We start from the raw sequence: 13042 nt of genomic DNA, 5'->3' as shown, positions 1-13042 counted from the left end.
ATTTTTCCTACCTTGTTTCTTAGCAGTTTATAAGCATAGTATACAATATTTCCAGAACTGGACAAACCTCATCAAATTGGGGGGTTAGTAGCAGGGAAGAAAGGAAAAAGTGCCATAAGCCTTTTTGGGGGGAATCTCTGTTTATAAAAGTATTCATAAATTCATATTATAAGCAAATGAACAATTAAATAAGCCACTAAAAATCTCAAAATGATTATTATTTGCATATTATAATAAAAATAAATATTTATAGATAATCTTCTTTTAAAAATTATGACCATTATTTTAAAAATGAATCCTAATTTTTTCTGGACCCCAACTCTTTAGGAGCAAATATGTACAACTGGAGAACAAAACAAAAACTCCCCTATTTTCTTGTTTAAATTTTATGTGAATTTGTTAACTTTTTATAATGATATTAATATCATTCTTGAAAATTTCACAAATCTCATTACATGGTCTGTTTTCTTTACTTGTTACTGTAGTTCTGTCATTATTAACCAAAGTGTGTGGGAGGTCATTCTTGCTCATGTATCATGTTGATATTCATGCTTTAAAAAAAATCTCCATTTGCCTTCTTAATCAAATTCATCTGGATAAAATAAAAGAGAAATAGAGGCAAGTATAAAAATTGCAACTCACAAGCAATTCACAATTGCCCCAACTATTAATGCTGCCATGAAAGTTCTTTCACTGTGAGCTGCTTCACAGATAAGGGAGACGGGGCTATGTGTAATTTCTGGAATGCTATCTGAAATTCCTCTCCTTTTTCTCCCACTCAAGAAAGTAAATCTGAAATAAGGTGAGTAAGAATAATGTTATTATAGGGAAAGCTTTGAACAAGCTCTAATTTTTGGAAGACAATGGGCATCATTTGTAAATGTTGCAGTTCATTGCTGGAAATACACCTCACACCAGTGTGGTCACTGAGAGGAGGCTGTGCTGCCACACATGCTTTGGGGTGATGGATCTTTAGTCAGCTCTTGCTAATTTTACTTTCAGATTTCCCTGGATATAATTACTTAGTTAGCTTAATTATAGCATAGCTTTATTTGCTATCATTTAGAAGAAGCTGTCAGGTGGAGAACGTTCATTCCCTAGTCCTCACGTACATGCCTGGAAGAGCTTTCACTAGGGTAACACTCCTGGCCTCTCCTCCCCCTCCCCTACCCCACCCTGGGACAATCCTTCCTGGGATGGGCGGGGTGGGGGGAACAGACACGCCCCCCTCAGCCCCTCTGTGCTCCTGTCGGGTCTGACTGTGGGCCGCTGTGCTCCTGGCGCTGGATCACTGCTGGCTGGCGGTAAACGAGTAGTCATTCTGCTGAATGGGAGGGGCTGTGTTAGGAAGCCTGTTGTTACCCCTCACCAGAGCGCTAGTCTCCAAACGGCCTGTCATAATAACGCTGACGTTTTGATCCCCAGCTTTCTGATCCCTGTGACTCTCTCAGTCGGTTCTGTGCCTGTGTGAGGAGCAGGAACACTGCACTATAGTACAGGAGCTAAGGGAAAAAGGCTTTAAAGCCCAAATGATAAACTATATACTAAAATGCTCATTGATCAGAAAGTTCAGAAAATGAGGAATACTGATTCCGTAAAATTTCTGGCTACTTTAGGGTGAATTCCCTTTTACAATTTAATGAATCATTCTAAAATATGTATGAGTTCACCACTGATACACTGGTTTATCTTTTCCTTCTCCCTTCCTCCTCCTCCAGACAGTCTGGAACAAGGGATAGACACCTTTTAGCATAACGACCTTCAGGAGATGCGTGTTGAATTATCAGTCTGGGCAATGCAGCAAGTCTGATTGTTTTGCATCTGCCGTACCCTGAGAATGGACACTGTGAAGCCCTCTCTCCTCTCCTCTGCCCTCACCTAGGGTGAGGGTCCTAGCCTTGGAACAAAGCCTGGAGACACAGGAGAGTAAAAGTACTGATGACCAGAGGTCTGGGGTCCCCAAGCTGCTCCACTGTAGCTGGAGTCCAAAGTTAAGAAGCACTCATGCATTTTTCCATGCTCTTGTTTTGGGCTGGATCCCACTACATTTATCTGGGCCATAGGTTGTATGTCTTCCATGATCGAGTATGGGTAGTACGGGGGCTACAGCTGCTTAGTCTTTTGTTTATGGTTGAGGATCTTGTAATGACTCAGGGTCGTCATGGAAACTCTCAGTGATTGTTCTACAATAACGGTGGCAGAGGTGATATTAATTCAAAGCTGAAAACATGCATTGACAGGTATGAGTGTACTCTGGGAACATTTTTACAGCCAACAACATACAGCCACTCTATTAGCTTACTATGGCTGCTGTAACAAATCACCACAAATTTAGAGCCTTAAAACCACACAAATTTGTTATCTTACAATTCTGGTGGTCAGAAGTCTGAATGGGTTTCATTGGGCTAAAATCAAGTAGTCAGCAGGGCTGTATTCTTTCTGGCGACTCTAGAGGAGAATTGTTTCCTTGCGTTTTCCAGCTTCTAGAGGCCGCCTGCATTCCTTGGCTTTTCCTCCATCTTCAAAGCCAGTAAGGGACAGTCAAGTCTTTCTCATGCTGCATCACTCTGACCCTGCGTCTCCTGCCTCTGTCTTTCACTTATGAGGACCCTTGTGATTACATTGGGCCCACCTGGACAATCAGGGTAATCTCCACATCTCAAGATCCTTAACTTTATCGCCTCTGCAAATTCCATTTTGCCGCGTAAGGTAACATATTCACAGGTTTGGGAGTTGGGGATATGAACACCTTTGAGGGGGCGTTATTCTGCCCACCACAGCCACCGTGAGCAGAATGAGATTGTCGGGGAAGATCTGGGTCACTAATGGTATAGAAGTTGGAGATGAAAATACTGTCCTTAGTAGATGACCAGAAATATATTTTAAAAATACTTTCTATATATGGGCTTTCTTGTAATTTGCTTACTTTTCCTAAAAAGGGAGAGTTGTCTTGGATTTTTACTTTCTGTGCTGTGTCTCTACATTATAGTTCCAAAAATATACTAAATAAAATTGACTTTATCCTTGGAAGGCCAGAGGATGACAGTAGAGGAGAGATTTTTCTTTCCTCCCCTCTCACTCTCACATTCCCTTCTCTCTCTCTTCTGCTAGTGTTCTCTCCCCTCTCTTGCAAGTATTTATTGAATGCCAACCATGTGCCAGGTGCTGCATTAGTTACATGGTGGGGACATAGAGACGAAGAAGATACAATTCCTACCCTCAAGGAACTCACTGTTTATTGAGGTAGATGGACACGGAAGTAATCGATTACTGTGAACAGGCTATGACGGGGCATCCACAGGGCACAGCAAGAAGACATGTTGGTTCCTAGATCACTCAGGCTTCCAGGGCAGGTTTCTAGGAGGAGGTGATGTTTTAGTTGAATCTTGACGGATATAGAGGTTATTCAGGCAGATAAGGGTGGTGGTGGGGGTAGTGGAGACATGGCTATGTAAATACAGTACCTCAGGGAAAGAGGTCCTCTTTTTGGTTTTGCATGAGAATAGAAGACCTTTGGTCTGAAAGAGTCTGAGCTTGCTTGCCCTTTCTTGTCTGGTGGTATTCAGGTGTGGAAGAACAGGTGACCTCCAGAAAGAGGCAAAGGAAGCATGTTTACCAGGGGAGAGTCCAGGTTTCAGTTAAGGTCGCAGTTCTCAAGCTTGATGCATACTGAAGTCAACCTAGGGGGATTAAAACATGATCAAGCCAAGCGTGCCAGTGCTGGACGCCGACTAACTGAATCAGTTTCTGCAGGGGCAAGGCTCAGGCAGTTTTTAAATTCTTTTAACGTGCAGCAGTGTTGAGAGTCACTGGTTGAGCTAAGATAGAGCAAAATGTTTGAAGGCATTGGGGAGTTTTTTGTCAACACTGGAACGGGATTGTAAGGGAAAGGGCTACGAGGGAAGAGAGAAGAGAGGAGGGGAGTTAGGAGGAGGAGGATAGCGAGAGCGAGCAGATGAGAGGACGGAGGACGACAGGAAGAGTGGCTCCTGAGGGTGACACATGTTCTCTGGTCACGGACTCCGTGTCCAGAGACACGAAGAGATGCAGACTTGGGTGTCAACTTGCTTCTGAGCGTTTCAGGTGAGGCTAACTTGGCTGAAAAGCTCTTTCTGTGCTTGGCCAGGAGAGATCTGGGAGAACTGAGGAGGGATAAGGGAAGAGGGTGGAAAGGCTGGGACCCACGTGGCTGTGGAGTCTTACCTGTCTCACATGTCCATGTTTGAGGAGAGTAACACGGACGAGTTTTCCATGTTCTCCTTTCCTGATGTGTTGACAGTTCTCTGGCCTGGCTCATTTCTCTTTGACTTCATTCTGCCTTTTTTTGCTGGATTCCTGAGGCTGATGCTCCTACACTCACTAGTACAGACCCCTCTCCCTCCCAGAGCAGGGTCACCTGTGTCCTGCTTTGGCTAATCTGAAAGCTGGGTCATTGTTCTCAGATGACCTGAGAGAGAGTAATTAGATTAGCTTTGTGCAGAGTACGAACACAAAAAAGGAATTAGCTCTGAAAGTAAGTAGAAGGTTGTCAATTCCTGATGAAGTTCCTGGTGAGTCTGATGTTTTTTTAGCAGAAAACAGACCATGTATTGGGACAACAGAGAGTAGAAAAATTTTACTTTTGCTTTGAGTTCTGGTTCACATATATAGTAAAACATCAATTAACTAAAAAGTAATTAACCCTCCTCCCGGAATCAATAGGTTATCATTGTAAACTGGGTTTTCCTCCAGCTGCAATGCGAGTGCTCTTGCTAAGGGTGTAGAATGGGAATAGACGTTGCCCAGGGTCACCTGGCAGGGAAGCTGTGGAGCCAGGCGGTAAATGGAGGCCTGTTTGACCTCCACGCTGGAGCTCTTAACCACTAGACCCTCTGCCTCTCACTAGCTGGCCGAGAAGGGAGGATGTTCCAAACAGGAGGAAAGGACTGAGAACAACATGGAGGCAGGAAATCACAAACTATATTCAAGAACCAGGGAAAACTGTTTTGCTGGAGTAGAGGGGTTATGTCTGAGGGTGTTGAGAGAGATGGAAAGGTATAGTGGGCTTAGTTGATAACACGTCTTAAATTGTAGTATAAGCTGTTAAAATTATTCTCTAGGTAGGGGCCGGCCCTGTGGTATAGCAGTTACGTTCTCACCCTCCGCTTCGGCCGCCTGGGGTTCTCAGGCCTGGATCCTGCGTGTGGACCTACGCACCGCTTGTCAAGCCATGCTGTGGCGGCGTCCCGTGTAAAGTAGAGGAAGATGGGCACGGATGTTAGCCCAGGGCCAATCTTCCTCAGCAAAAAGAGGAGGATTGGCGACAGATGTTAGCTCAGGGCTGATCTTCCTCACAAAAAAAAAAAAAATTATTCTCTAGGTATTTGAGAGTCACCGAGAATTTGAAGCGTGTCAGTGATTGGCTCAAAGTGATGTTTTGAGAGAACTGATTTGGTGCTGGGTACAGGAGGGATTAGAAGAAGAAATGAGATCAGAGAGCCCAGCAATGTCATTGTTCAGTGGCCCAAGAGTGGGACAATAGAGGTCTGAACAGGGGTAGTAGGAGTGGGAAGAAGGGACTGTCTTACAGAGAATTGGTAAGATCTGATGATAGATTTACTACTCGGGGCAAAGGAGAAGGAAGGCTGTAACATAGTGCTAACCTTTATTGAGCACTATGTGTCTAGGCACTGTTCTAAGTACTTCCCAGGTACTAGCTCAGTTAGTTCTCACAACCACCCTAGGATATAAGTACTACCATTATCAGTGTCTTCTTTGCACAGGTAAGGAAACTAAGATGCAGAGTGGTTATGCAACTTGCCTCAGATCACACAGCTGGTTAGTAGAAGAGCTGGGATTCAAACCCAGTCATCCAGCTGCAGGCCCCTGCTCCTCCCTCTCAGACATCCTGCTTCTCTTGTCATCCCTTATGTGAACGGCGCTCTGCATGCTGCTTGTGCTTGACCATTGCGTCTGCTTCATCTTCACGAGTCCAGGGGAGTAGGTAGGACCAGTAGTACTTCCCGCCTCACAGTGTCAATCTGGCTGTTACCAACAAGTGAGAGGAAGAACCCCGATCTTCTACCTCTGTCTCCAGTGCTCTGGCCAAAGCCTCATGCTCTATATTTCTAGGGAAGAAAAATGAAAATTCATTAACCAAAATAGTACAGTTGGAGCAATGAAGATGTGATGTTAGAATTTAGGATGAAAAATCTGATTTTCAGCACCCTCAGGAAGTTGCTTTTCTCACTTTACATTAAGTAGAGTCCCTCAGGCTGCGGTACACATAAAGAGGAATCAGTCCTTTCCTCAATGAGGGAGAGGATCTGACAGCCATCGTACAGCTCCTCGTTCTAGACAGGTCAGAGAGAAAAACGCACCTTCACCCAGAGGGAGAGGGTGAAGGATTCTAAATTGGGATAAAAAGACTTAAGGAAGGGAGCCTGTGCTCAGAGAATCCTAATAAGGTTTTAAAACCACATCTCTTCTTCAATCATCCTGTGATGCCCTTTTAAGCTGGTTTACACGTAAAGAAACCAGAAAGACAAATATCCTAAACATTACAAAATTAGAGGCAGATAAGCATAATAAGAAAATTGTGTTCATTGCAAAACAGCTAAACTAGAAACCAGGAGCTGCCAAGTATCTTTATTTAAGTACATAAAATTGTGTCCCATTCTAAGGGATATAATAAAGTCTTGCCTTGGCTACATTCAAAGAAAAAAATACCCAGTGTTCTTGAATTGAATAAAATCCAAATACCTCAATCCAGTCTCTCTCCAGGGCCCAGTAAAAGAATACAAATCTTTCAGCAGCTCAGACTGAAGACATTCACACCAAGGCCGGTTTCCAATGTTCTTGTTGCTGAGTTTTATTTTAGGACCAGCCTCCGATGTAGTGCAGTCTCTCTGTAATCTCTTTGGGCAAGACTGTGTCACTGCAGATCTCTTAGAGGAATGATGGAATTAGTGAGGCTAGCTTGCTCTGGAGTATGCTGGAAGCTGGCATCTGAGGACCTGATCTCTCCATTCTATTGTGTCCTGAAATCATAATACATGAGTGACATCTGCAGAATACTTCCTACTTTCCAAAATATTGGGAGTTTATGAATTAGAAGAATAATACTGTACCCTGTAGTAGGCCTGGTTAGGTTCCCTGATGAGGTCCCATCTCCTCTGTCTCATATAAGAATGAATTGTTTTCCCACAGGAGGGTTTTGAGGACATCTGCAGGCGTGGGTCTGTCTAGAACCCACAGAATGTTGTAACCAAGTGTCTCCGGCCAACGGAACACCTTCTGAGTGCTCACTGCTTCCTGGTGTACAGATGAGGTAAGTTGTGATGTAACTGAGGACTCTGAAATAACACGGTTGTTCTCTGAATGGTGCTTCCCACAGAGCTGGTTCAGGAAATGTCTTGCCTTCAGGAAATGTCTTGCCTTCAAGGCATGTTATCTTCAGTGTTGAGAATCTAGTGAGGCCACAATATAGAAGTTTTAACACTATCTCCTTCCATTTTTTTTTAACAAACTTTGCTGTAAGCAGGGTAGCCCACCTGTTTACAGATGAGACTTAACTCGGAGAAATTGTGCTGCTTGCTTCAGAGGTGCATACCCAGCAGTATGGCCACTCTAAGTCCAGAACTAGGTTTCTCTCCACTGATTATGCTGCTGGAATCAAGCTTGTGCCCACTCCTGCAGCCTTAATGGACTTGGTGGTGGCTGTTAGACTCTTTCTGGAATTCTGTGGGTCCTTGATCCTTGTAAGAATATGTGATGTGCACCCTAGTATGTACTGTCTCATGGAAGTTGCTTGGTTCTTTTTCTGTCTTACCTTCTTTGTAACGACCATGAGTCTAGGAACAGGACTCAAAGAGGCTTGGACAGTGAGGGGTCTTAAGAGCCAGTGTGGGCTGTGCAATGTAATGTACGTTTCCAGGGGCTGGTGGGGCATGTGTCAAGAGAAATGTGATTATTCTCTCCTCTCTTCTAGCCCAAACTCTGCATATTATGGACCACTCTAACCCAAGAATTGTGACCATAAATAAGTAGGATTTAAAAACTCAGCTGCTTTCAGTACAAGTAAAAGAATATTTTTTAGGAACTTGAGATTAGAGAAAGGGTTACAATCAGATGAAAAACACAAATCATAAAGGAAAAGGTTGACCTTTTTGCCTGTATTAGACTTAAGGCAACTATATGATAAAAGACTCCATAAACAAAAGTCAATGACAAGCCACAGACTGGGAGAAGATATTTGATAACTACGTAACTCATCTAGAATAAGTATTCAGAATACGTAAAGAACTCCTGTTAATCAATTTTTAAAATGACAACTTGTTGGATAAATGGGGAAATTATGTGATCAGGCAATTCACAGAATAAGAAGCCCCCAAAACGTGATCAGCGTATAGGAAGGTGCTCAACCTCGGCAACAGCCGGGGAAATGCAAATTAAAACCACAGAGATTTATTTCACTCCCACTGATTCACAAAAATTAATTACCCTCATAAGGCTAAGTGTTGGCAAGACTGTAAGGAAATGTAATCATTATTATTTTGTATATTGCAGATGGGAGTGTATGTAAATTGCTAGGATCACCTTGGACAGCAACTTTGGCCACACTTGGTAAATTTGAAGATGTGCGTCTCCTACAATATAGCGTTCATGTGGGTATATGTACTCTAAAAAACCTCTTGCACATATGCGTAAGGAGACAAGTGCGGTGGAGCAATGTTTGTATAGGAGAAAAGGGGAAACAATCCATCCTTAAGTAGGGAAATGGCTGAATAAACCATGGTTTCTCATATGGTGGAATAATCTGAAGCAATTTTAACAGATGAACTGGGGTCTCTGTGTATAAAACTTAAATATCGTTGAGAAAAAAGCAAGTTGCAAGGTGATATGTATTGTATGATATCGTTTATGTAAACATTGAAGCATAAAACAATAGCATATATTGTTTATAGATTTAGAGATATGTGGTACGAATACGAAAAAATACATGCGAATGATCCAACTGCCTAGGAGTAGTTTCCTCTTGGGGGTCAGGGAGGGAGAGAGAAAGGGACAGAGATGGATTGGAGTGGGGCTTTAGCTGTATCTATCAAGTTTTATTTAATTATTTTTCAAAAGAGAGATCTAATGCAAATATGGAAAAATGTTTTGGGACTCATATTATTTTCTTTTTGTTTGAAATAATAATTGAAAAAACTCAGCTACCATAAAAAACAACCATTATTTAGTAATAAGTTTTACTCATAAAAGAGGGCCTCAAGGCTTTGTCAGAGAATTGGAAGCCTGCAGTAACACCTGCAGGTCACAGAGGGCGCCACACAGACAGGACAAGTACCCACTAACAGAAAATGGTAAGAAGGTCATTGTAGAGCCTGAAGTACAGGGGTTTTTATGCTGATGGAAATATCCAACAGTAAATAGCGAAGGAATCTGAAATGTCTTTCAGTCCAGTGTTTTCCAGACACGACTGAGGATAAGACTCTTCTGGGAAAATGATGAAAAATACAGATTCTTAGGCTCCTTTCTTGGAGTTTGGATTCAGTGAATTTCTGGGGGAGCCAGTGTTATGAAGAATACACTTAGGGGAACACTGACTTATATGTCTCACTATCAGTGGAAACATTCGTTAATTCCTTCCCAAATGCTCTTCTCCCATCTGTCACCTCATTATTTGTACTATTCTCTTGCCATCTAAATTGAAGGCAATTTAAACAAAAACTGAAAAGGATTGTGGAAGCAGCCAAAATCGACCTGCTTTCTGGGGCGGGACTTTCCTATGCCTCCCCTCCCCCACTACACATCCCACGTCTAATAAGCCAGTGAACTTCAAGGTGAAATCAGAGTGTGGAGCCTGAACTCAAATTATGGATCCGCTACTGGTGTTTAACTTGCATGTCCTTGTGCATACACATCCTCTTTATCAGTCAAGCTTGCTTTCTGCAGTTTGAGGAGATGCCTTAAGGGAAGACAGGGTCTAAAATCCCTTAAAAGATAGGGAATAGGGATTCCTGAGGGCCTTAGTCATCGTTATGTTCCTAGTGCTAGCACAATACTTATATCTGTTGGTTTCTGAATGAATGGATAGGGCCCTCCCAGAGCAGCTGGCAGGCCCACATCACCATCTTTCGCAGTCAGGGAACTAGGGGAACAAATACTTCTGAACGCCTGAGTGCTAGGTGCTTTATATATGTAATCTCATTTAATCTTCCTACCAGCTCTATGAAGTAGGTTTTATGAGCTCTGGGATCAAATGGCGAAATTGAGAGGTGAAGGAATTTGCTTAAGATCATATGGTTGGTAGTGATAGGACTGGAATTTGAACTTAGTCCTGCCCAACTTCAGAGCCCACGGTCTGCTATGCTGAGCTACTTCTGAAAGACATAGTTATTGTCTCTAGAAGTCACCTGATTTCATGCCATCCTCTCCCACCCACTCAGAAGGAGCATGGTTATAATTATATTCAAATATTTAAATGTTTTCTCTTGGGCTCAAAGTTTTTTTCCCCTTGGCTGTTTGACTTTCTACTTTCTCACCTATGACATAAGTATTTCACAAAATGCTCCTTTAAATTAAAACCCAATAGAACAATATCAGAGGTAAATTTAGAGAAAAAAAGATGTCATATGACTTCAGAGAGTTCTATTTAGTAATGTTTATAAACCTGTAAACATGTTTTTGTGGAATAGCTCTCAATACAGAGGTTTTTGAGTTGCTTAAGAACGAGCTGAGGCTACTACTGACTTTCTAGCATGCAGATGCCCTGGACCTTCTGTAACTGTTCGTCCCTCCATGGGCTAGTGGCTCCGTCCCCATGCTGGGTCCACTGTGCATCCCAGCCCTCAGGTGTTAGATCTTCCATCTGCCACAGTCCACGGGAAGAGAAGAGATGAGATGTGAGATGAGTCAGCTTTATGTCTGAAGATGCCTTGTGCCAGGACAAAGTGTAAGTGGCCCTGTGCACTTTAGAGCAGTACCGATTCCAGGGCTGCAGGAGCAGGAAGGGGCAACGCAGAGCTCTGCGGGGATCTTTATGATGAAATAGTGGGAGCTAGATGGTAGCACGTTTACCTGGTTTTGCTTCATATTTCACATGTGTTGTCTTTCTACTGGGCTGTAAGTGACTGGATAAAAAAGGATGTTTCTGTATTCCCCCACTACTCCTAGCACAGCGCCTTTTAAAGAGTGTTGGTTCAATACATCTGTATTGAAGAAATGAATTAAAGAAAGAGTAAGTGGATGTTCTCCTGGAATACAGTGACTATTTTAGCCTTGGCTTGTGTCCTACTGTGTCTTCATTTACAATAACAATTTTGGGAGTTTATCTTTCTCTATTCTTATATTACAGAGGTGTTTACTCCTTCTAAATCTCCAACATAAACTCATGTTTTTCTTAATGACGTGATTGTTGATTTCCTTAGAAACCACTGGCATGTCAGAGCCCAAGTCCTTCTACGTGGAGAGATAAGATCAAGTTCTAGAAGGAAAAGATACTATAAGGATCTCAATATTCTCAGCTACAGTGTAAACAGAAAATAAATATGGACTCATGGTGCCCCATGAATTAATAGGAAAATAATTTCCCGGAGACCAGGAGAAAGTGCCCTTTGTGGAAGCTGACCACCGTCTTCTTGGAGCAGCTCCTGTTGGTGTGAGTGGTGGCCAGGGTCCTCAGAGAGTGACCATCAGTAATGAGGTTGTGCCAAATGTTTTTTATTGAGGAAACATCTCCAAAGTTGATGAGTAATTCACATAAAATAGGAACATTATTGAGTACCTACTGTGTGCTAAGCACCATGCTGAATGCTTCATATGTTTGTTTTACCCTCTCAACACTCTGTGAGGAAGGTACTATTATCCTCAAGTAAGTGATGTCATGGTTATCCTTATAATTATGTTCACTCACTTGCTCGATATTCTTTCTCGAATGAGGAAAAATGTAGTGCTCCAGAGTTTCTGTTAGAAGTTGCTCAGGAGTTCATACTCACGTGGGAGTATGCTGGCCGTGTGAATGGCATCTGTGTATATCTTGGTGGAAAAAAACTGGAGAATGGCTAAGTTATAGCTTGAAATGTAACCCTGGGTGGAATTTCCTACCCCTGGGGGAAATACTGGCTAGCATGTTCATACATATTTTTATTTTTAAAGTTATGTGTTTAATTTAAGGTGCATTTGAAAAAAATGTGACCAGCAAGTAAAGCCATAATTTCTCAGATGTTATTTCTTAGGACCAGTGTAAGCAAAAACCAGGGGCGATTTACTTAAAGACGATGTAAAGACAGATATTAAGTAACGGATATGAACAGGTGATGTGAGGATATGACAAATCTTGGAGAGGGTATGTGAGTGAATAGCACTTGGGAAACGGTCCCTGCCTGGCCTGAGGCCTGGAGTTCAGGCCAGAGGTCAGTGCTAGTTGTGTCAGCTTTCATTGGATCAGCACTCACTCACCTTCTGGGACCCTAGGAATCTTCTTGCGACTTTAGTCACTGCAGATTGGAATAAAGTTGAATCTGAGCCAGACAACTGGGATCCTGAGATGTCAGCTGTCCCCCTGAAATATTGGTGATCACAAATACTCAGGCAGAATCAGTGGGCTCTCTGCCTTATAGCCTTTTTACGGGTGAAGGTCAAGGGCTCTTATCAACCACCTTTCTGTGGAAGAGGAGGAAGCAGTCCATTTTCCTTTGATGTCACTGAGGTTTCCATGACCCGAGTTTAGATCACTGCAGTGGTGGTCTTCACATCTCAGAGCTGGAAGTTGTTCAGACACTGTTTATCCAGTACTATCTAGGGGCTGGGCACAGTGCTGACCAGGGATGCAGAGAAAGGAGAGGCTCTTGCCATTGAAGATCTATGGAAAACATTTTTAAGGAGAACTGAACATACTGGCCAAGGAGATGGACTAGATTTAAGGAGCCAATTCAGGACAGGAAAACAGGAAAAATAGCAAAGAATTCTAAGAAAATATCTATTTTTATACCAGGATAAAGAAGGAATTGGATTGGAGAAAACGACACAGAATCATAGTTGCATGTGGGTGGATGTGTCC

General features: G+C 42.7%; 1 long non-coding RNA gene across 2 annotated transcripts in view; it reads left to right on the top strand.

Moving 5' to 3' along the window:
* Positions 1-8644, top strand: part of LOC131416870 (uncharacterized) — a 56819-nt gene extending 48175 nt beyond the window's left edge. The window contains exons 5-6 of one of the 2 annotated variants that reach the window (XR_009222647.1): positions 7189-7309; positions 8548-8644. This is a non-coding gene — a long non-coding RNA (uncharacterized LOC131416870). Of the gene's footprint in view, positions 1-7188; positions 7310-7969; positions 8048-8547 lie in introns of those variants that run through there. The other variant, XR_009222650.1, reaches the window with a different exon arrangement.
* Positions 8645-13042: the final 4398 nt, after the last annotated feature.

Source organism: Diceros bicornis, chromosome 1 (assembly GCF_020826845.1).
Source record: "Diceros bicornis minor isolate mBicDic1 chromosome 1, mDicBic1.mat.cur, whole genome shotgun sequence".
NCBI lineage: Eukaryota > Metazoa > Chordata > Mammalia > Perissodactyla > Rhinocerotidae > Diceros > Diceros bicornis.
The sequence above is the reverse complement of the archived record's forward strand: the minus strand, read 5'-3'. Positions and strand labels throughout refer to the sequence as shown.